We start from the raw sequence: 25,476 nt of genomic DNA on the forward strand, positions 1-25,476 counted from the left end.
TTTGTTCTTTTGGCAGTCCATAGAATATTCAGTCCTATTCTCCAATACCACAATGCAAAAGCATTGATGCTGCGGTCACCCTTCTTCATTGTCCAACTTGCAGATGTGTAAGAAGCAACTGAAAATATCTTGGCATTAAGAGCTCACACATACACCATGAGGATCCAATTAATTATTGTTGAGTTGGAACCGACTCATAACTGAATGAACTTCAGGCATCTTTTCAGAGGCTATAAGTCAAAGAGAAGATTTCCTGTCTTTCTTCCTCAAAGCAGCTGGGGCATTGGAACCACTTACCCTTGATGTAACAGCATAGCTCCTAACAGGGATATCACCACTTTACAGCTGAAAAAAAAAATTTAGTAGAGATAAATTAAGAAATTAAGATCACAAAACTAATTACCAAATTAACCAGGATTTGAGCATAGCAGTCTAGCTTCAAACCTCAAGGCTTAAGTATTTATTTACATACATACACACCCATACAGGTAAAACAAAAATGCATAGAAGCTTATGTGTCACGCTGCTATGTTAAATGTAGATGACCTCGAAAGGCATTTGAGAGCAATAATCATGACTCATTTAGCATGTGCCAAGAAATCCACCACCGTCATAGAGCCTCAAATTCAGAATTAAAAGAATGAGAAGGAGGCTATTCTGGCTGAGTGACATTGGACAAGTGGCTGAGGGGCAGAGAGGGAGTGAATGAAATATTTCAGCAATCAAAGGTGGCTGGTTTTGCCTTTTCAACACCACCTTCCATGTTGGATTTTAATGAAACAACCATCACAGCTTAAGACAGTAACTAGTAATGTTGTACGTTGGAAATGAATCCTAGTCAATGCATGCCCAGACTGTGAATTTTTGTTCACGTTTTTACAGAGAACACATGTATGACCTTGTTACTTCATTTGTTTTAATGGTTTGCACCTTTGCCCTTTTAAATTTTCACTTGGGTGGAAGTTTGTAAATAATTTGATTTTCAAACAGTCATCTATAGGCATTTTGTTTTCTAAAAGTAATTGATGATTAATCAATTTCAATATCTAATTAAACCCTTATTTCTGTTGTGTTTCCCATCACCCAATTTCTGTTTATTAAATTTACTCCCCCTTTCCTGCCTTTCCTTGGTTTTTGAAATTTATTTAAAATGGAGTGTAACATTCTTGTCCACAAGGTGGAGATAGAGAGTCACAATCGATTGCCCTCTTTTAGTCTGATAAGCAAGTAGAAAGAGCCCTAGTGGCACAATGGTTAAAGTGTCTGACTACAAACCCAAATAAAAGTTGAGAGTTCAAACCGTTCCCTTGCAGTCTGTTCTCATAAGGCTTATGGTTTAGAAAACTGTGGCATAATTATACTCTTGCATGTAATCTCCATATACTGAAAGTAACTTTTCAGCACCTAACAACAGGTTAAGAATCCAAATGCTTTCCTAAAAACTATTATAAAACAAGTAAGTTTCTTTATCACGAAAAGAAATCATTAATCATGCTACTATTCATGAAAACAGACAACTACATAGAATTGTTTTTAACTTCTTTATCAAAATTGTATCACCACCAATACTAAGCATTGCTTTCTCCAACAACATCCAAGTGATCATCTAACTAGGAGATACACAAACTGGCTGCTTATTAGAACCATCTGGGGAACCCATGTCTCAGCCCAGATTAACTGAGTCAGAATTTCCTGGGAGGAGGTCCACACACCAACTATTTTTAAAAAAATATCTTAGACATTTCTCATATACTACCAGAATTGAGACTAATACTCTAGAGAGTTAGATGTTTTTATGAGATTGCAGCTGTTGAAATAAATAACCATTGGAAATAATCAATTTATATTAACTCAGTATGCAATGTTTTACAGCAGATCCTAGAAAATTTACTTACACCACGAGCAAGACAAAATTGTGATTTCTACACTAAAAAGCCAACATATTCATTTATATTGGTGGTGTTGGGACTCCTAAATTTGTGACATTAATTCAATAACTTATTCCCAAATTAGATATTTATTCATTCACTATTTAGAGGCCACAAAAATGTTGAGAGTTTAGAGAACAAAATTAAGATAGAAATTCAGGTAATTTTATTTGTTCTTTAAATTGTTATTCAAAGTTTAATAGAATCAATACAGTGGAATATCATGGTTAATACCATGGTTAGTAAAACATAAGTGAACGTCTTCTCGGCATTCTGTGCTTTCAGCTAAAATCCCCCTCTAAATCCTCTCCTTGATCCAGCTTGAATTTCTAGCAGTTCCATGTTGATACAGTACCTCAAATATTTTAAAATTATCCTCAGTCATGCCTGTGCTGCAATACTGAAGGCATTCAGTTCAAGGCCACCAGGTGTTCTGAGGGAGAATGGACAGTCTCCTCCTATTGGATTAACTGCATTTGAAAACCTGCTATGGATCTGTCCAAAATTGACAGTACACAGTAACAACATGATATTAATGATATGGTTAATAATTTCTAAATTCCATTGAATCACATTTCTTAGAAATGGGCAAAAATAGGAACCATCCCCCTTTCCTCTGGTTCCTTTACCAAGTAGCTGTCCTACAAATTTCTTGGCGTAAGTAAGAGAGCACTTGCAGTGTAACACTTATTTGTTGAAATATCTCAGTATTTCATCAGTTCCTGGAGACTTGTTTATCCCTAATGCCTTCACTGCGGCTTCTTCCTTCAATACCATTACCTTTTATCATCAACCTGAATTGGCTGAACACTAGTGAGCAGTGCTTTTTGATACATTGGCTATATATTCATTCCATCTACTTTTTTAAATTTAATTTTATTTTTTAATAATTTTAATGGAACATTTACAGAGAATTTGGATTTCCATTCATTCATTGCTGCACTTCTCTATCCGTCCAGCCCTCTCCCCCAGCCCCGCAGTTCACTCCTCTCTTTCAAAAAGAAAGACTCCCTCCCTGGTACACAATCCCCCCTCCCCGCCCCCGCACCCTTCCCACCGCCCCAAGTACATTCCACTATGCAACCTTAATTGTGGACTTTTGTGATAACCATAATACCCTATCATACATAACTTTTAAGTTATTCAGTCCCTCATCTGTTTCAGTGTAGTATACACAATTTATCCAGTTTTTCTCAGTCTTATCCCCACCCTAATATCAGTCCCATTTTACATCAGTGGCACCATGCAATATTTGTTCTTTTGCAGCTGAGATATTTCACTCAGCATAATGTCCTCCAGGTTTACCCATTTTGAATAATATTGAATGAGTTCCTTGTTTTTCAATGCAGCGTAGTATCCCATTGTGTGAATATACCACAGCTTCTCTATCCGTTCGTTTGTTGATGGGCACCTGTGTTGTTTCCAACTCCTTGCTATTGTGAACAGAGCTGTGATAAACATAGGTGTGCATATATCTGCTTGGATGTCAGTTATGGTCTCTTTGGGATATATTCCCAGTAGTGGAATTGCTGGGTCAAATGGTATCTCTATTTGCAACTTTTTGAGAAAAAGCCATACCGCCTTCCACAGTGGTTGCACCATTTTACACTCCCACCAACAGTGAATAAGGGTTCCAGTTTCTCCACAACCTCGCCAGCATTTGTTGCTTGCTGTTCTGTTAAATTTTGCTATTCTGACTGAGGTGAGATGATATCTCATAGTTGTTTTGATTTGCATCTCTCTCAGAGCTAGGGATTTTGACCATTTCTTCATGTGCTTGTTGGCCTTCTGAATGTCTTCTTTGGTGAAGTGTCTGTTCATATCCTGTGCCCATTTTTCAATTGGATTTTTTACCTTTATCTTGTTGTGGTGCTCAAGTATTTTATAAATTCTAGATATAAGTCACTTATCTGACATGTCATTACCAAACACTTTTTCCCAGTCTGTGGCTTCCCTTTTTACCCTGTTGGAGAAGTTTTTGGATGTGCATTCCATCTACTTTTTAAAAACAACCTTTTTATTGTGATTTGGGTGGATATTTACAGAGCAATCTTTTTTTTTTAATTTATTTTGACGGTTCCTATCAATTTGAATTCATAGTGTCAATCACTATGTAACAGCACTCCTCTTGACTTTGCTGTGTTTATTAGTTCCAGTCGTGGCACCAATTCCTCCCTGCCTCACAAGCTTTACCCCTGGTGCAAACGCTGTATTTTGATCTCTTCTAGCAAAGAGTTACCTCCCTGGCTTTATTATTCACCTTAAAGGCCTGTCTGTTGTTTAAAAGTTGATCTGTGGGAGTGGCTTATAGGGGTTAGGGTGACTGGAGGTCTCAGAAGCCCCATCAGTCTCTATCTGATGAATTAGTGTTCTCTTTTATTTGTTTCAGATTTCCCCTTCTCCCAGTCTACCCTAGACCTCCGACTGTGAGACCACTTTTATTTTTTTAATGCTAGTTTATTTACAAAATTTGAATACATTGATTTTGAGAACAGATTCTTTCAAATTCCCTCAACCTCCTCCCCTCATCAAATTGTACAATCTCCCCTCCCTTTGCACATTCTCATCCCTTTTCGAGTGGTCACCAGAGACAGTTTGAATGTCAAGAATCTGGGAATCAAGGTTCAGTAGATCCATTATTTGTTTGAACTAATGATTTCCCATGAATCTTTGCTTGTTTAGCTCCTTTTTTCTCCAGGCTGGGAAATGATCATCCTAGCTGGCCACACAAGGTAATTCCTTTAGCTACTTCTTGTAGCCCTTCATATTTCTCTTAGAGATTTTCTTTCAGTTTTTTCATATTGTTACTTCCTTCTGGTTATCTAACTCAAAGGTCTTTGCATCATAATATTTTGTTTTCTTCAGCCACTCTTAGAATGTTGTTCAGTTGGGGTTGTTTTGTTTGTTTGTTTCATTTTGTTTTTTCTTCATAATTTCTGCTTATTTAGATACTCTATCCTACTGGCTTAGGGAGCTCTGAAGGTGTAGTTGCAAGAAGCTGCCCTGCAATCTTGAAGGCACACGGTTCAAAGCTACCAGCTGCTCCAACAAGAGAAGGATGGGCATTCTTCTCTCACGAGATTAACTGCCTCTGAAAACCTAATGGAGGGCCAGATATGGGTTGGTTCTGACTCGATGGTAAACAAAAACAACATACTGATGACGTAGGGGTAAGGAGTTGTACTGATAACCCAGAGGTATGTGGCTCCAATCTACCACTTACTCTTGGGGGGAAAAGATAGGCAGTCTCCTCCCACTGGATTTACTACCTATGAAAACCCACGGGAGGGTCAATAATGGGTTGGTTCAAACTCAATGACCCTTTATATTAACAACACATTCAAAAATAAGTTTCAAATTTTCTTCTGACATCCATTTTGGTCTTTACTTTTCTTGCTATCTTTTAAATGACATTTTGCTTTCTTCATGCATGAAGTTCTTGACGTCATCTTATAACTCATTTAGTCTAGTCTTGGGCTATTAGTGTTCAATACACCAACTTTGTTCCTGATGTGCTCTCTGGCTTAGTGGCAAGAAGTGCAATTCTAAAGACACGTGGTTAGAATTCACCAGCAATATTTTTATCATCTCTGGCATACTTATCTCTCCAATTAGCCTCAACCTCACCCTGGACCATTTACTATGTTATACTTGACTTTCTATTCCTTAACTACTTAATAATTTCTAAAAATAAATAATATTTCTTGCCATCTATTTAAACAATATCCAGATATATCTTACATTTAGTGTGTGTATCTGCCTCATATACAACCATTTGAAACCAAGGTTGTAAATTATATATTGGCATATTTTTTTTAAAAAATATGGCTGATTTGTAATATTCAGAAGATTAGTCTTGTAGGACATTGAATACAGCATTTTTTTATAGGTTACATATTGTCTCATTTGAACTTAGGTAAAAAGTATAGATTTGAAAATGAATATTTGATGAAAGGGTTCTCCATAAAACGTATGTATTCACTAGCCTAATTATTAACACATTCTTGCCCTCTTTACTTTTGCATTGTACAGATCTGCTGAGGGCCAGAGGAGACTTATATTTAATACAGTCACATGCTAAAGTGAAAACATTTGGAGACATTCCAGAGGGGAAGCCTCTGCAAATTTTCTTTTCTGAAGGCACCTAAACCAAAGAACTTTTGAATTAGACCTCAAAGAAAGAAAGAATTGTAAACTTACCAACCTAGAAATCAAATTTTATGAAAAGAACCCAAGCTAATACAGGTACATAGGCTTTCTACAGATATCTAGAACAGCTTGCTCAGAATAACAATTAAAAAATATACAGTGTTTGAAATTAAGAGCACTGACATGAACTTCAGGTGTTTCTGCAGTTTTCAGGCTGACAAATTTCATTAATTATCTTCATTTTAAAAATAATTGCACAAGTTATAACTCTGAACGTTAGAAAAAATCAAACTTTCACATTAAAATCATCCTAAGAACTATTCTATATCACCCTTGCTGAGCAAAAGATTCTTTTGATCATTTAGAATCTTATACAAGTGATCATTGTCTGAAAAATATTCTTAATTTAGGTGACATATTTTAATATGAATTTTTTTAAAAAATATACTATTCAAAATCTTTCAAAATTTTCTGCAATAATTACGTAGTAATTTAACTCACTGTCCTAAAGTCAGCTTGACTCGTACAGACCCTGTCTCAAGTTTCCCACAAAGCTGTCAATCTTGTGTGGAGAATACTAGATCTCCACCACTCCTCCACCACAGATACACCATCACCATCACCATCTGAGCCACTGGTAGATTTGAATCACTGTGCCTCTCAGTTTGCAGCTCAACATGTAACGAACTACATCACTATGTCTTCTTATATATTAACATGGACATCTTTAATTATTTTAAATATGTTCCATGTCAGAGTACTATCAATTCTTTTTTTAGTTAGTTTTATTCTACAACCTTTCTCATTTTCACTACTCTGAATTATCTTCAAATTTAAGAAAAATATTGTCTATAGCATCTAAATATGATCTTGAAATATAGCCCAATATTAGTGGACACCTTTGTTAACATTTTCTCTATTTGAAATGAAACCAGTCAAGTAGTCAAAGCTGCTGTCGATTGATATCTAATCACTAAGAGAAAAATAGCATCAAATTTACCTTCATTGTAGTAATAATTGTTTAAAGACTTGTGTAGATTTTCTTTACATCAATTACATCTCATTAAAAAGCAGTACTAATTTGGAGAATTACATTTTAAATACCCCTTTGAAGGAAATTTAAGAAGGTGTGTTAACCCCTTCTTGGTTGATGCTCTACTTTGGACTGAGACCAGATAGCTGTGTGTAAAAGGAAATAAGGACAGCATAAGGATAGCTATGCCTGACTTCTACTGAGTCCTCAAAAGGGAACTGCTCCCACTGACACCATCCACAACACAAAACCAATTCCCACGACCAGAAATGTCTCCCACACTCCTGCTTCTCCCACACACCTACTTCTACCAATTTTAATATCAATCCTACAGTCCTACTGGTTACAAAATCTGTTGCAATAGCTCACAGCCCACACAGAACCATAGTCACAATTATGGAGCTTATTAGAGAAGTTAACAAGATACTATTTCTCAGTCAGGAAAGCTTCTGAAATGTGCCCATAGGCCTTTCAGCCTTTAGCCTTGAGGCTTTAGGCCCCAGTGTTACAAAGCTCCCTTAGTCATGCAAATTATGGCTTCTCCCCCTAAATTCTCTAGCAACTCAAGACAAAGGACTCAGGTTCTGATTATGTAAAGCAGCAGTCCCAGGTGGGCTCTGTCTCACAATAGGTCTCTGTTCTCTGCTGCTGCTCTCCTGTAGGTCAGCCTAGCACAGGAATCTCTGACCCTGAAAAGTGCTCAATGCATTCTCTGTTTCTTCACTATGGTGATATTCTCAAATTCTCCTGCTGAATCTGCTCAATATAGTGGCAAAATTCCCCAATCCCTTTGTCGAGAGGCCAACACACCCTATTTACATGTCCCAGCCCATCCATGTGGCAAAATCAAAATCTATCAATGGATGAGAAAGGCATTTTGAATGATAAACCCTTGACACCACACTGGGTCTGATTTCAGTGAGACACCAGTTACTGTTTTAGGTGTCATTGAGAACATTCTAATACAATGACTCTAAATGCAACAGGATGAAAACTCTCCAGGCTTGTGTAATCCTCATAATATTTAACTGTGTTTGAACCCTTTGAAACCACTAAATTAAATAATCTTGTTAATGGTTGGTCTCTCTCTTATTCTGAACTTCTGCGTTACCGACCCGTGATGTTCTTCTCCAGGAACTGATCTTTCTTGATAACATGTCCAAATTATGTGACATAAATTTCTCATCCTCGCTTCACCATCACTGTAATTCAAATATATCACCTCTTCTGTGGGTATCCTTATTCATTTCCCAGCTTTTTCGTGCATAGAAGATTAAGGGAAATAGTGTAGCTTTGGAAAAGTGTACCTCATGCAGAAGTTGAGAAAAATTTTCAGTTTCTTTAGATTTGTCATTAGGAGTGAATGAGTAAATTCGAGTCACCCTTGTAAGCATATGGATAATATCTTGTCACTAACAACATTGTACTCCAGAGAAGATTTTGACTTTTATTTTTGAGATTTATGTGATGTCATTCATTCCTCTTTAATTTGACTTTGGTGACATAGTAGAACATATGATTGCCTGGTTCTAAATGGCCAATACCAGTCCATCTCACTTCAGTAATGGCTATGATAGCAGTATTTTTCCATTTCACTCCATTTTTTAACTTCCAATTTTCCTAGATACATACTTTATATATTCCATCTTCTGATTCTCTATTACTACAAATGTTTCTTCTTCTATCATGTCTTCAAAGGAGTCTCTCAAAAGCTTTACTCCATCTACATCATTAAGGTTGAAACTGGTGGATTAGTTGGTAAGGAGTTGTTCTACCAAGCCAAAGTCACATGATTCAAGACATGAGTTTCTCTGTAAGAGAGAGACAATCCTGTCTGGTGTGATTTATTGCTTCCAAAAACTCCCTAAAGGGTCAGATATGAGTCAGCTCCAACTAGATAGTACTTATCAACAACTACTTTGAAGAGGAAGTTGTCTCATTTTGAGTGTCTCTCAATCTTCAGATGAAGGTCTCATCACCTGACACTATACTAGACTATGTTCTGTTGCTATTTATAAGGGTTTCATTGGTTGATATTTTTAGTAGATTGACAAGTCTTTCTTCCTAGGCTGCATAGAAGCTCTTTTGAAATCTATTCACCATGGATGACCTTGCTGTTATTTGATATACTTTCAAGTATCACAGCAACATATAAACCTGCTCTTTACTGAGAATGGGCAAATGTATGAAATACCAGGAGTTTGTAAAAAATCCTAATCTAATTATGGTAAGGGAGGTCTGGTGGCCTAGTGGCAAGAAGCTGTGCTGCAATACTGAAAGCACAGAGTTCAAGGCCACTGGCTTCTCTATAGAAGATGGGTGAAATCTCCTCCTGTGTGATTAATTGCCTCTGAAAACCCACCAGAGGGTCAGCATGGATGGGTTCTAATTCAATGGTACACAACAACAACAACAATAACAACAATCATAGCTACCTTGTTAAAGTTAATATATATTGTTGTGGAAAATTCATATTAAAATATGACATTTATAAGAAAAAGATATGCATAAATCTAAGTATTTGGGGATAAAGATTAAATTCTGAACATACCAATGGTGTTTAGGAAGAATATATTAATATTATTACTAAATCTAAATAGTGAGACCAGACTTTTGACTAAATAAATAATTAAGATATAGAGAAGATTTGTCAGCTCATCAAACTATACTTATTCCTAAGTCCTATCACTTATAATTAGACTACTACAAGGGAAAAGAAAAAAAAAAATTCCTTTCAAGAGGATGGTTGTGCCTTGAGAAAGTTGCTGTTATTCTGAGTAGATATTTAGCAGGTAAAATACTGGCTACCTTATCTTTTTTGGACAATCCATGGCCATCATAAGTTATCAGTAATCTCTGATGAGAGGAGTTTTGACTTAGTGCCAGGATCCAGGATTTCCAGAATTTCACACTCTGTCCATGCATCCTCTTTCAAAACGAGAAGTGAGGTCTCTCACTCGTTAGCGTGCCTGCTCAGCAGGACAGAGAGCTTTGATAGAAGTGAATCAAAAGTTGCATTGCTAACCCAAAGACTGTGCCCTCTAGCAGTTCAAATCCAGCACTTCTCCACAGAAGAAAGAAGGTCATCCTTCCCCAAGCAATTTAAAACACCAGAAAGTCCATTGTGTGCTAGTTCCCACTCAACAGCAATGAGCAGGAATGACAGCTCAGTAGAAAACAGTGTCCGTTGTCTTTCTGATAAGTTAATGTGTGCATGAGCTTGATTGGACCCTCTCTATAAGGTGTATCTGTGAGACTCTCAATGCTGTTAGTTTCCATTATTTTCATCAAATAACTTTCCATTTTGAAGTTGCTTCCCCATGGCCTATTTCAGTCCAAACAGTGTGGTTCTGTTATTGTCCCTTCGTTTTCCCCTAGAAATATCAATTAGAGCAGCAAAATGATTCCTAGGTGTTCTTCCTTTTTAAATTTCATTCCTATTCCTATAAAATCAAGTTTATATCATCATTGCACAAAGGTTTACCAGGTATTATATTCACAACATCCTAGGAAATAAATTATGTTGGTAATTCCCTTTATGATCTAATTAACTCAAAGTGATTGGTAATGCTGCAGTCCATTCGAGTCCCAAGAACAATGTGACCCCCATCTAGACAGAAAGAATAAGAATTTGCATGTTTTTCACCTCTCCACATGTGATTCATATGCAATTTAAATTTTGCAAAGCATTGCTTTATAATGTCACTGATACGTGACACTCATGTTTTCTTAAATGTGCTTGAGAGGATACCTGATGGCAAAATGATTAAAAACTCAAATTCAACAGCAGCTCCATAGATAAAAGATGGACAGTCTCATGAGATTTACAACCTCCAAAAATACTGCATGAGAAGAGATAGCTCATCTTTCTCCTGTGAAGAGGCTGGTAGATTCAAACCACATGCCTTTCTATTGACAGCACAGCTTGTCACCACTAGACCATCAGAACGCCCTTTCTATGAAGATTACAGCCGAGAAAATGCTATGAGGCATTTATTTATATTCTATCCTATAGTCATTCTGCCTCAGAATTGACTTCACAGAAGCAAAACAACAAATACATTTACTATGCATTCTAGCTATGAGGTAAACCATTTCATCATTGAGCAATTTCAGTCATTGAAGATGATTTCACTTACCACTTTGCAATATTTTACTCACAGGTCTGACTTCTACATGCTTGAGATATCCTAAAATTTAACTTTTCTTTTATACAATAATCTTTTAAATATAATGAATACTCTATCTGCATTTCAGAGTGGATGTTGTTTTTGTTGTTGTTGCTATGTGCCATCAAGTCATCTGTGACTCACAGCTACCCTATGCACAGCAGTTCTCTAAGATCTTCTGCTCCTGCATTGTCTCTCCTCCCTTCCAAGCATGATGTTTTTCCTTCAAGGACTTGTCCTTCTTGGCCACTTGCCCAAATTATGTGAGATGATGCTTCAAAGTCCTTGCCTGCGGGGAGTAGCTTGGTTTCACCCTTTCAAGGACTGACCTGTTTGTTTTCCTGATAGTCCATGGCAGTCCATAGTATGTTGAACACTATTCTCCAGCACCACAACTTTAGAGTGGATACATTTAGTTCATTCTTTCAATAACTATTGATATCTAATGATTTCAACTTTGTTCTCCTCTGAAAAAATTCCAACTTGTTTCTATTCACGAAAGAACCCTTCTCAAGCCTTAAAAATCTCATGACCTGGCGAGCTCTGGTGGCCTAGTGGCAAGAAGGTGTACTGCAATTCCAGAGGTGCACGGTTCAAATCCACCAGATGCTCTGCTGGAGAAGGAGGAACAATCTCCTCCTGTACCAGTCAGATCTGATTTGACGGTACACACACACAAAATAATAAAAAAAAATTTAAAAAAAATCTCATGACCTATATGATGGATCAGCTAATTGAAAAGTCCCCAAATCAGTAAGACTGAGAGATGAGATCTCCTTGTCAAAATTCTACCCACCAAACCATCAATCCAATACCTTTAGCATGCCATGTACTGGAAAGGGCGCTCAGGTGGCTTCATGGTAAATTGTACTGCCAACCAAAATGAACTCTGTTTGAATCCATCAGCTGCTCCTATGGAGAAAGATAGGCAAGCCTCTCCTATGCAATTTCCTGCCTCTGAAAATCTGCTGGAATGTCAGCTATGAGTTGCTTCCTACTCAACGGTACATAATAGCAGTATTGGAAACGGCATATATCTCGTTACAGTATATGGATATACTTACTTAAGGGCTTTATTAATATCCTCAAACTTTGATATATCTTGGTAACTATGCAACATTTTCTCATCCTTAAAAAACCCTACTTTTCAAGACTGCTCCCTTGCATGGGGTGAGGACATTTTCCCTTGCTCTTTTTTTTAAAAAAAATATTAATTTCAATCAAAATTTACAGAGACTTTGGATTTCCATTCATTCACTGTTGCACTTTTCTCCCCTCCCCTCTTGGAAAAGTAAAAGAGAAATTCTAAACTGGTAATGAGAGTATAATTTGAACTCTGAAGTGGCATCAAATAAAAGGAAAGTAATGCAAGGTCTAAAAGAAGGATAGCAGCATAGAATTGTAAGGGCAAATCTTAAAAATAGAAGGCTGTGTTCTCATAGGGGAAAGTGCAATCGCAAAAGCTATGATGACATTTAGCCCTGTGGAAATACGAGTGTTCTCCCGCGTTCCAGCACTTAGACATCAATTCATGGTGGTCTCTAGCTATGTTTTTGTTCTGGCACATTAAACAGAATGAAGACATATGTCTAAATTTAAGACATCCGTTTAGTGCTCTGTGCACGAGAGCCAGCTGAGAAATTTGAACTATTTCAAAGCACTAGAAAAGGAATTGTAGACACATCCTTTGTTTGGGCATATATTTTTAATTATCTTGCCTTTTAATATTCTTCTCCATTTGAGGATAATCAGACAAAATGGATCCTGCTGGGCATTGTTATGCTTAATAAAAGTAAGACTGAACATCTGCAAATTTGGCGACAGAGTGGCGCGTATGATGCGCCAGTGACTGAGCTGCATTCTGATGTAATTATAACACCACATGTAGCTTTAATAGTATAATTCCCTGTTTACATTAGTTCTAGCACTTAGAGTAAACTCTCCTGGAGTTAGGTGTTAAGAAATTTCAACCAGGATAGGCAGATGACTAATGAAGAAATGTGTTAAAGGCAGTATATAGATAACAGCAAGGGGAGGCAGATGAAAGATAACAAGCTATAACGTTTGAATTGCAGACCAAGGGAGCCAACTTCCTGGATTAAATCCAAGTTTCACGAATTATTAGCTATGAGACCTTGCACAAATGCCCATCGCAGTTAACAGAGAGTAAAAATTGTACTTTTTGGTAAATATTGTTGTAGTGAGTGGCTTTCAAGTCAACCCCCAAGACTTTGTCATCCATTGGGTTTTTCTTGGAGTTGACCCCATACCTTTGTCATCCACTGGATTTTGTTTGTAGGATTTTGGAAATTCCAGACTTTTGTCATCCTTGAGGTTTCTGTTGGAAGATTTTCAGAAGCAGATCATCACACTTTTCTTCCAATCCTAGTCTGGATTTTACATGAAAACTTGTTCAATATTCTACAGCTACTCAAGTCTCCACTGACAGATGAGTGGTATTGTGCTTAAGTTCACTGTTGGAATTGAAGGAGCTCAAACTAGTCACATTGGGCAATTTTAATATATCTAATAAATAATGATAATAGCAGGTAATAATACGTTTCATTAAATAATACAGACCCACATAAAAATACATAGAGGTTGTACAGATTGGTGGGTGGAGAAAAGGGGGTACACAGGTTGGTGAGTGGAGGGAGGAGGTGAAGGAAATGGGAAGGATCCAGCAGGGACCTGAAAAGATTAGGTAATGATGGGCAAGCTCCAATGGTGATTGATTTTATAAAACATAATGCATGGGAATGATTGTATGAAACACAATATGAATGAAGAAGAGTGTGGAACACAGTGGAGATAAGCTTTGTGAGCAAACCAATATAAAATCTAAAAGAAAAGATAAAAGAAATAATAGTAATAGAAGACCAAATATTGGGAAATATAGAAGATGACTTTGATAGAAAAATCATCATTTGGCAACAACAAAGTGAGAAAGCAGGAAAGTAGCATCAGTGAGGCTATCTATCATTCGCCAGTGAACACAGGCTGAAGGCTGGAATCTCCCATCGACTCCAATATCTTCTCACAAAACATTTGTAAATTGTAAATGGAGGGAAAACACTTCACAGCAGAGAAATATTCACCATCTCAATCAAGTGATCAAAAAGTTAACAGCACCCTTACCAAAATATGCCAGTCAACAAAACAAAGGCAAAAGGCTCACCGTTTAGATTTAAAAACAAGGGAACATCACATAAACCTAAATAGAAATAGCCTACAAAACCGCTGAACTATAATATCCAAGAATATAAAATCTGTGGAAATGAAGAAAAACTGAGGAAATATATGAGATTGACAGAGGTGAGAGACAAAATAAGCATTTAAAAAATATGAACGGTTACATTTTGCTAAAAAAGTAAATTGAAATAATTAGTATGATTCTAATTGAGTCTCTCAGAAAAATTGTGTAATATGAGAATTATTTGTACTTTCTAATTTATTTTTGCACTTGAAACGGGTTTTAAATAGTTTTAGAGTTGAAAGATTAAAAAAAAAATCAAACTTTAGTGAAGTACCTGATGTATGATAATGGCCAAAAAGAATTTTCATTATAACTCTTTTCATGAATATACTGCAATTTTATTTTAAATATTAACCAATCCTAGTTAAGAGTTCTTTGTAAAAAGTAATGCTAAACCTTTAATGTTGAAATATTTTAACATCCTTATCAACATTTACCAATGTCATGTATATGTCTTCTCTTAGGCCTCACAGAATTGATGGAATGTCAATTGAGATATTAAAAAAAAGATAAAACCCTGGACTAGTCCATGCCTATGTATTCATAATTCATTCTGCTAAGATTAGTAGCAGACCATTTATAAGAATTGCCTAGAAAACATTGTCCCACATGTTTGATTTACTATATAATTCCATATTTTCTGACATCAATAGTCCCTCTTTTGTTCAGTTCCTTTACTCCTTTATGGCTCTTGGGTTTGGTAGTTCATTGGAAAGTCCCTACAAGACACAGACCCATCAGAGGAATGATTCACACGACTGTAGGTATACAGGTTAGTTTTGTAGAGACCGGTGAACATTGTAGGAAAGTGGGTGTCGCAAAAAGAGAACTAACATTGAGATCCCAGGAGTTTATATAAACTTCTACTATGGTAGGAAGGAGCTCTGGTGGCTTTGCGGTAAGAAGCTGTACTGCAATCCTGAAGGCATGTGGTTCGAATCTACCAGTTATTCCACAGGAGAAAGATAGGCAATCTTCCCCCATATGAGTAATTGCCTCTGAAAACCCGCTGCCTGGTTAACTATGGCTTAGTTCTGAATTAACAGTATTCAACAACAACAGTATCCCATCCTATTCTTCTCTCCTTAATACAATAAATACTTCAGCACAAAATGAAGTTAATCATTCACTAGAAAAGACATTTTAAATGGCAAACCTTTGACCTCAAAGAGCCTAGAATTTTTGAAAACAGCTACCTGGGCAACTGATGGAAAGAGACTCATATTTGTTTCTATTCCAAAAATAATAAACTCCAACAAATGTAGTTCCTGTGTCTTATTTACTGCCTACAGAATTCAAAGGGCAGATAATTTTCTTTCCTTTTTTCTTAAATTTTATTTCTGTTTTCTTCAGTCATGCTGATAAATTTTTATTCTGAATTGTGGCCTAGTGGCGAAAAGCTGTGCTACAATCCCAAAGGCAAATGGTTTGAATCCAAGAGCTGCTCCCTGGGAGAAGGATGGACAATCTCCTCCTGCGTGATTAGCTGCCTCTGAAAATCCACTGGAGGGTCAGCTATGAGGAGGTTCCAAACTGAAGGTACACAACAACAACAACAACAATTAGTTAGCTCCAACAGTCTTAGGCTTATTCTCTTTAATAAAAGATTTTGTAATGCCATCTTTGGTGGAAATTCTAGAATATATGCCCATAATTTGTGTAAAGGAATTGTTCACTTCATTAAATTTTGTCTTCATTTTGTAGAGTTCATTTTTAAGGCCATCTCTTTTCTTTCACATTTTACTAGTGAAAGGGAGAAATGACAAGATACGTTTTTCTTAGAAATCTCCTTAACTAGATATCCCAGTTCATCACTTAAAAATCTGAACTTCTACAATAAATCACAACATAATTTAAACAAGTTATAACAACATAAAAACTATCCTTCTCCTCCATTGTCTAATCATTTGTTCATTATTTTTTATTTAAAGCATCACAAAAGTACACTCAGCCTCTACTTTTCTACACACCTTTTGTTCCTGGCTTCATAAATATATTCTATAAACAATAGGAACTTTCTCTGTAACTCTCCTCACTTCCAACTGAATCCTACTAGAATTGTCTTTGATGTCCATATCTTTTCAAGGCAATGAAAGCTTTTACAATTAGGCACCTTAAAACTTTACCATTTTCCACCTATTTTCCAATTTTAAATAGTTTCTTTCTTCTGTTTTTTTATTTTTTATTTTATTTCTTGTTGTGTACCAGTTGAATCAGGTCTGACTGGCCCAGGAGATTTCCATTCCTTCTCCAGCGGAGAATCTGGTAGATTTGAACCACATGCCTTCGGGATACAGAGTAGCTGCTTGCCGCTAGGCCACTGGAGCTCCCTCATTTCCCAATTTTAAAACTGCTACTTCCACATTGTAGGTATTTGTTTGAGCAGCAGTCCCATTTTTTAGTATCAAATTATGAAGGTTTTAATAACGGGAATTTATTTAACTACTGTTGTTGTTATGTAGCATTGAGTCAAAACCAACTCAGAACTGACCCTCTAACAGATTTTTGGAGGCTATAAAGCACACAGAAGGAGAATGATCTTTTGTTTTCCCCCTTGGAGGGGTGGGTTGATTCCAATCATCTGCTTCTGAGTTGATAGCATAGCTCCTTACCACTAGGCCACCATGTTGTTTTTGTTATTAGGTGCAGTTGAGTCCAGTATGATTCAGAACAATCCTATGAACAATAGATGTAAACTTTGTCCTATTTTGTGCCATCTTCACAATTTCTAACTCCTTCAAGCCCATTACTGCAGAAGGCGACCATAGCTCCTTAATAATAGTTTATCCATAAACAAATGAATGCATAGAGAAGCTCTCGTATAATCACACAATGGAATACAATGCAGCACTGAAAAACAAGGAACACATGAAATACTATACTAAGTGGATGACCCTAGAGCACATTATGCTGAGTGAAATATCTCAGTCACAAAAGGACAAATATTACATAGGGCCACTATTATAAAATAGGACTGGCATTGGGATTGAGGGAAGGCAGAGAAGAAGGAGAGGAATGATGTATACTACATTACAACAGATGAGGCAGAGAACTGTTTAAAACGGATATTTGATTAAGTATTATTGTCATGACAGGAGTCTTGAAGTCTTATAGTATAGTGGGCTTGGGGGAAGGAATTTGATAGCAATGAAAGAGTTTTTACTCATAAAGGAGAAAAGTGAATTGGGTGGGAGGGGTGGGCAGGGGGAAAAGTGCAACAATGAATGACTGTAAACCCTAAGTCACTGTAAACTTTCATTAAAATTAATTAAAAAAATAATAGTTTAGAAGACTTGAGGTCTGAATTCAATGTTATCAGATTTGTGTTGTTGTTGTGTACTGTTGAGTTGGAACCGACCCATAGCTGACCCTTCAGGGGGTTTTCAGAGGTAGTTACACATGAGAAGAGATTGCCCAACCTTCTCCTATGGAGCAGCTGGTAGATTCAAACCACGTGCCTTCAGAATTGCGGCACACCTTTTTACCATTAGGCCAGTAGAGCTGGGGAAGATTTTTTTTCTTCTGTTATCTCAAGAGGAAGGTTCTTATCTCCTAAATTTCCTAATTCCTAAGAGATCTCCATATGTCATGAAACAAGGCACCTCTGCTCTCAATTCTACTAGTCATGGTTTGGTGGTTGATTGTTGTGTACCATGGAATAGCTGACCCTGCAGTGAGTTTTTAAGAGGCAATAAATCATGTGAGAGCAGATTGCCCATTTTTCTCCTTCAGAGCAACTTGTGGATTGAAACCATGTATTTTTGTGTTGACAACATAATTCCTTACAGTAAGCTACAGTCTGGAGACTAAGGCTCACCTGATCCAGGCCATGGTCTTTGTGCATTAGAAAGCTGGACAATACTAGGGATGATAGAAGAGAATTGATGCTTTTGAGCTGTGGTGCTGCTAGAAGAGTCTTGAATATACCATGGACTGCTAGGAGAACAGGCTCATCCTAGAGAGGATGAAACCAGACTGCTCCTTGGAGGTAAGGATTCTGAAGCTTCATCTGACATCCTTTGGTCATGTTGCAAGGAAGGACTAGTCCTTGGAGAGGGACATCATGCTTGGAAGGGTGGAGGGACAGCACAGAGGAGGAAGACCCTCAATGAGATGGACTGACTCAGTGACTAGGTGAGTGGGGGTAGGTGTGTCAGAGATGATAAGTTTGGCTCAGTATAGAGCAGGGTTCAGGGCTGTTGTACATAGGGTCTCAAGCAACTTGATTACGCATAACAACGTCAACAAGCCATAAGAGCTTGTCATGGTTTGATTATTGTGAAACAAATATATTGCTCATTTTTACTAAGCAAGAGGTAAAAGTTTGTAACACAGTATCAATCGACAATTTATCCTTTCCTCTTAATAATTCACCCACATTTTACTGATTACTTGTTTTCACATTTTGTAGATTTGAGTCCTTTCTGGTGTTGCTTCATTGGCAATGACTGAATTGTGATGAGTCAGTTTAAAGCACTGATTGTGATACCTTTGAAGTCAAATTCATATTAGTTATATATTTGCTCAACAGGGAGTCGAAATTGTTCTCTGTGGTTCATAAAATAGTGCATCTTGTATTTGATGAATCATTAGGCTGGGATAGAGTGGTATTTAGAAGAGGTTGGTGTGCTAAAGATCATAGCTGATGTCAGATGATCAAAGTGCACTATTAGGCAGACACATGAACGCCATGATTTCCCAGTTCATACCTGTAGCACTTCAAAAAATTATTTTATGCCCTTAACAAACTAAAAAATTATCTATTATTATTCACCACAAATACCTCTACTGATTGTGCTTCTTGTGTTCTTTCAATGTATTGCTGCTAAGTGCTGTTGAGTTGAGCATGACTCATGATGACCCTATAAATATCTAAATATAATAAATATAAATATCTAAATATCTAAACCCTGTACTATCTTGTGTCCTCCTCACAACCTCTGGCACATTTGAGCCCATAGCTACAGTTTCTATTTCAGTGCATCTAGTTGAAGATCTTCCTCTCTTTTGCTGTCCCTTCCACCTCCTCAAATATGATGTCACTCTTCAATGAATAGCCTCTCCTAGCAACCTGGCCAAAGTATGTGAGAAGAAGCGTTACCATTTTTGTCTCCAGGGAACACTCCCACTGCATCTTCTTCAAGACCTTCAATACAGTGTCAACCATACTGTTTTACTTCTCGTATTTTTGTAAATCAAAAAAGTACAAGAAATGGCAAAACAATATCCATATTTTTGTCCCTTAACTATTTTTCAAAACAAAATTTCAGTACTTTTCATGAATTAAGAGCTTTAATGTGATAAAATATTTGACCCAAAGTTGACCTCCCAGCAAGTTTTCAGAGAACATCACATGAGAGGCGGCTTCCTGTCCTTCTCCTGCAGGGCAGCTGGTCAATTTAGACAGCAAGCCTTAATGATTGTAGCACAGATTTTACCATTTAAGAGCATAAGATTTATTGACATGCAGAGATTGATTTAGAGTAATACGTAACTCCTAATAACTGATAACTAGTATTAAGGAGATGTTGTTGTTGGTATGGGCCTCGAGTGGCCTGTGACTCATAGTGACGCTTTGTACAACAGCCCTAAAACCTGCTCTATCCCGTGCCAATTTCACTGTCTCTGACACATCTACCTCTATTACCCTAGTCACCGAATCAATCTATCTCATAAAAAAACATAGCAAATTCGTAATAATAAAACAATAGTAAATTCATAATTAAGGGTAGAATACTTAGCCTCAAGTTCATTCTTTTTCTATTATTTTCCATTTTCTCACAGAATCAGATTTAATGTGGATGTGACAGTTTCACATAGACAGATTAATTCCACTTTGTGAGCTCTCATTTTATCATTCTTTTAATCAACATGTCTGATTTACCACATTGGCAACTCAAGTAAAACACGTAAATGAGCCTATTATTATACTTTACAGACAATGAGTAGAATAATTGTCTTTTTTTAAAGATAATATAATATTTATCTTGAGCATATACCTTATGTTTTAATGCCAGACTAATATTAAATATGTATTACTTATTTCAAATTAAAACTACAAAAATAACCTCCTCTTCTATCTTCCTTTCTTTTTCCATTTCTTCTTGCTCCCATCTCACGTGTATTTTTTCCACTTCATTTTATGTTGGTTTGCATACACATTCATACACATTGTGTTTCATTCGTGTACATTGCACAGATACCAACATTTAAATTGTGCTTCAGTCAGTCATGTACATTGTGTTTATAAAATTAGTCACCATTGATCTATGCCTACTATTACCCTATCTTTTCAGTCCTTAGACTCACATTCTTTGTATGTGTCCTGAAGGTGAAGAAAACAAGAAGACTTTATTGCGTGACCATATGAAGAGAATCTCTTTACTCAAGCAGTGCATTTAACAAGCTCTTAAAATATTTTATTTGTTTAGTAGGAACCAAACCTGGTGAATGAATCATCAGGGTCAATTTGGGGCACCAGAGCACCAAAAAATATATATGGACCTGTCCCTTCTTGCTTTTTAACTCCTTGAACTGGAAAGAAGAAAATCAATTTCAGGCTACAAATATATTAAATCAGGAAACATTTCCATTTGATCTAAAATTGCATTAAGAGACAAAGATCAAATAATGTTCTACTGTCTCATCACATGTCCCTCACACATTTACATCCTTGACTTGAGAAAAATATGAAAAAGCAAACTCACACCATGAATTCAGACTCTAAATCACCTATTAATCTCATACATGACTGAGCAAGAGGTACGAGCAAAGAGGATATTGTGGGTTTTCTTTTCTTCAACTCTACAATGGTAAATCAGAAGGAACATTCTGGGATTCTTTTTTTTTTTTTTTACATTCTGGGATTCTAATTTAACTTGTTAACTAAATAATGTTTATCTTCCCTTTCTGGCTTACCTACTCAGAGTGAGTAATGAGCTCAGAGGAAATAAAGCAAATACTGAGCCCTTTCCAATCCTTCCAACTACTCTGCCACCCACCAGTTCTTTGAATGTTGTTTTCTTAATTTTGTGTTTGTTTGACCTGAGGGCTCTAACTGAACTGAGCAAAGACTTCCAAAAGATGTTTTGAGACAAGGAAAGCAGATTTCTTTGTTTCCACGTTGCCAACTGATGGGGTTCTCAAGGACTAGCTATCAATCAATTCATTTCCTCAATTAAATGTATAGTATGCAAGTCCAGAAGAGTCTTCATTTTGCATCGCTCAGTCTGTTGCTAGTCAGAAACAGTGGATGTTTGAGACAAAATCTTCACTATTAATCTTACCAATGACTTTGAATAGTTTTCTCCTAACTTTACTAGTACTTCTCACAATTTCTACCCTCTCTTTTGCTGCATCTCAATGAAGAAGTGTTACTTTTCTACGTTTACCAATAGTCAGGGGGCCAAGAAAAATGTTTCTTTTATCATCACTAGCAGAGAGATAATAAGATGAGGAGGATCAAGCTATTACAACTACTCAGAAGCAAATAATAATTTGTTATCAACAAAGTATTAAGGTTTTCATAAAATAAAATGAGAAACAATGCCAAATAGTAATGGTTTGTAAAAGAGTACTTTATGGTTTTATTTACGACAGAGAACCACAGTGCATATTATAAAACTTCTGTCTTTCAGAAACTAGAGGGTGGGTACAGAAGAAAAAGATGGTTGAGGGTTCTGAGACAACAAATGGCAAAGAGCGCAAGATTCCATTTTTAAAAACAAAAACAAACAAAAAAACCAAAACCCAAAACTCTAATATATGATTAGGAAAAGAATATCTTCTGCCTTCCTGATTTTCTAAGACCTCCATATGCCAGCAATTTAAATAATCAATAGAGAATTTAAACCATAAACTTTGAGAGTGTTGCCAACTTTATCACTCACCGAGGGGTGGGTTTTGGTAAACCCATTCATAACACAAACATTACTTTTCCAGAACTAAAGTTTTACTTTGATTGATGGCTTTCATGCAGAGAAAGAGTGTAACTTTGAAGAAGCACCTGTGTTGTTTACAGTTGTGCAGAATACTAATTCAGAAACTATGCTTCATAATTTATCATCTTCCTTGTCCCAGATTTCGATAGCATTCATGAGATAAATGCATTAGATGAAAGTAATTTTTGGTTTTGTGGCAAATGCAAAAATCATGCCTATATGAAAGAACTTTTCAAATGACATTATAAACACAGTCAGATTATGATTTTTTTTCTGTGATAATTTTTTTCAAAGTCCTCTTTTTTCTAAAAATTTGAATCATAAAAATTTTGAGCTCGTTTAACTTTTCTCTAGCTACATTTCTCCAGCTGAGGTCTTGGACTAGAGAAGGGGTACAGGAAGATATACAAATCTACTAAGTATTAAGACATTTTAAAGGAAGTAGGAAAGAGTATAATGTTAATATTGGTTTTATTTATGGGCTAACTCTGGATTTTAGAATAATTTATCTTCCTTATTTTCTACATTAACTATTGCATCCTTTATGTACCAATTCCTTCACATTTTAATAGAAAGATTTATTCTGCTTTAACTCAGAATAAAAGGTAAAGGCCACAGATGGAAGATATAATAATAATTATAGCAAAACAAGTACATTTTGCATGTGTATAGTTACACATGAGGGCATGCAAACATATTTCCTATTCTACTAATCTTGATGATGATGGGCCAAGGCAGAGATCATTTAAGTAATATGTCCATAATCACACAAAGAAGTGGTTGAATCTAAAGTAAAATCCAAGTTGTCTGATGCTTACAGATATTCTTTCTAACACATCATCCAGGCCCACTGAGAAGGATGCTATATTAACTAGGAAGAATTTTCCATGCATTCTGTAGATAATAATAATGACATTCATATAGTCCACAGTAATTGTGAAGCTATACTCTATGAGCTTTACATATATATTAGCTCATTTAATACTCAAAGCAGCTCTTTAAAGTTGATACCATTATTAGCAGAGTATTTAACATTTAAGGAATTTGAGGTAACATGCTTGGCTCAAGACCACACAGCTAGTAACAAAACTGACATTATGAACATAGATCCACTCACGTCAGAGTCTACTTACCAAGCCACCCTATGAAGTGGTATGCTGATTTATCTTTATGAGTTATGATAACGATGGTGAGATGAATCCTTTTGGTGTTGTTTGCTAAACTGAAGTTTGATGATAGAATCCTGAATGAAGAGAGTGTCATATTACTTTTCTGAGATCTTACTTTGCCTCTTTATGGCTTAATCATTAGGGCCCACTTTGAATCAATTCCTTTCCACTCTGAGCCTCATATAATGCTTGACCCATTTTCTGGACAAATAACCTGAGATCCACATGGAAACCTTAATGGTAAAGATAAAATTCTTTCATTTAGTTGACATTGCCCTTGAATAATCTCATTGGACTCCACAATTGCTTTCCTACTAAACTGTGACCTACAACTTTTCAGCAGCACATACAAAATGTGTCACTAGTATTGTGGCAGAACTTTCCATTTTAAGGAGGTCGATTCAATTGGGAGTAATGCCACAGGCAAGTAAAGAGAGTTATTATAAAATTCAAAAAGCAAAAACACAATCTGGAACTTGACCCCTTCAGTGCGCACATGGAGTGCGTCTGTGCTGCTGTACAATGTGGTTCACTGAAAGGGGCTGTGTTCACACATGAAAGACACCAACAGCTACTCTAGGCACAGTAAGAAGATAGCAATAGATTCCCAAACTATCAAGGAGTTCCATCTCTCTCTGCATCCTCCATCTCCTCAAAATCATCATGGGACCTACAGCTGCTGGTTGTTCTCATCATTTGATTTCTAATTATAGAACATATCTAACCATACAACAAAACTCTATAACTCAAAAAGGCAGCCATCGAGCTGTATTGATCAGAAAACAAGACTAGTTTCAAAGACTTATCTAAGTCACTACACTTAAACTACAGTGATTATTATGGTAATATTCTGCTTGTATGTTCCTATACAGCGTAATGTGCATCTGTTTTGCAGCTTCCTTCTAACAAATTTCACGGATGCTTGAGTAAATAGATTCACATCTTCCTCATCTTGGACCAGTGTGCAGGGTCAAGCATGGTGTGTCATACATTGTGTAAGTCAGTTATACATGCAGACCACATTTCACAAAGCTGAATTAATCATGCCAGCACCCTCAGGAACTTTTGATATGTTCACAGGTTGTTGTGCACCACTGAGTCAGAACAGACTCATAGCTGACTTGCCAGCAGGTTTCCAGAGGCAGTAAATTGCTCAGGATGAGATTGCTATCCTTTTCCCATAAAGAAGTTAGGGGATTTGAACTCTGTTCCATTAGTATTGCAGTACAGCTTCTTACTACTAAGTTACTAGATCTTCTTTGCCATTTAATATATTTTTACTCTAGATTTTTATTAATAAAATTTTAAGACACTAAAATAGAAACCCAGTTTCCTTTGCTATAATTAGAACGAATACATTTAATAAAAATGTATCCAAGTATCCACTAAAACTATTTCACATACTACATGAAGGAATACTGGTCTACTTGATACGTTAATTCAAATTAATTACTGTCTTCCATAACAATATATGAGCAATTATTTTGAGGAGAAAGTAAATAATAGTTTAATTAGAATAAATAAAGATTTTAGTACTAAAAGAGCAGCCATTTTAAAGGTGTGTAATGGGCAATTTGTATGTGTATATTATATATATATACATATATATGTTCATTTTCTTATGTGCATGTGTCCCTGGACAGCACTAAGAATTAAGTGGTCAACTATTAGGCAAGAAATGTACAACTCAAATACATCCGAGATGCCCTAGAAAATTGTTCTGGTGATTAGTTTTTGAAAGGTCGCAACCTTGGGTGCATCATGTTAGTTGGCTTATCCTTAACTTGAGTAGACTCAGGAGAAAGTAACAATATTTGAGTGAGTGAATTTAT

The sequence above is a fragment of the Elephantulus edwardii genome, unplaced genomic scaffold, assembly GCF_000299155.1.
Source record: "Elephantulus edwardii isolate Elephantulus edwardi_28Jun2011 unplaced genomic scaffold, EleEdw1.0 scaffold00007, whole genome shotgun sequence".
Taxonomy (NCBI): Eukaryota; Metazoa; Chordata; class Mammalia; order Macroscelidea; family Macroscelididae; genus Elephantulus; species Elephantulus edwardii.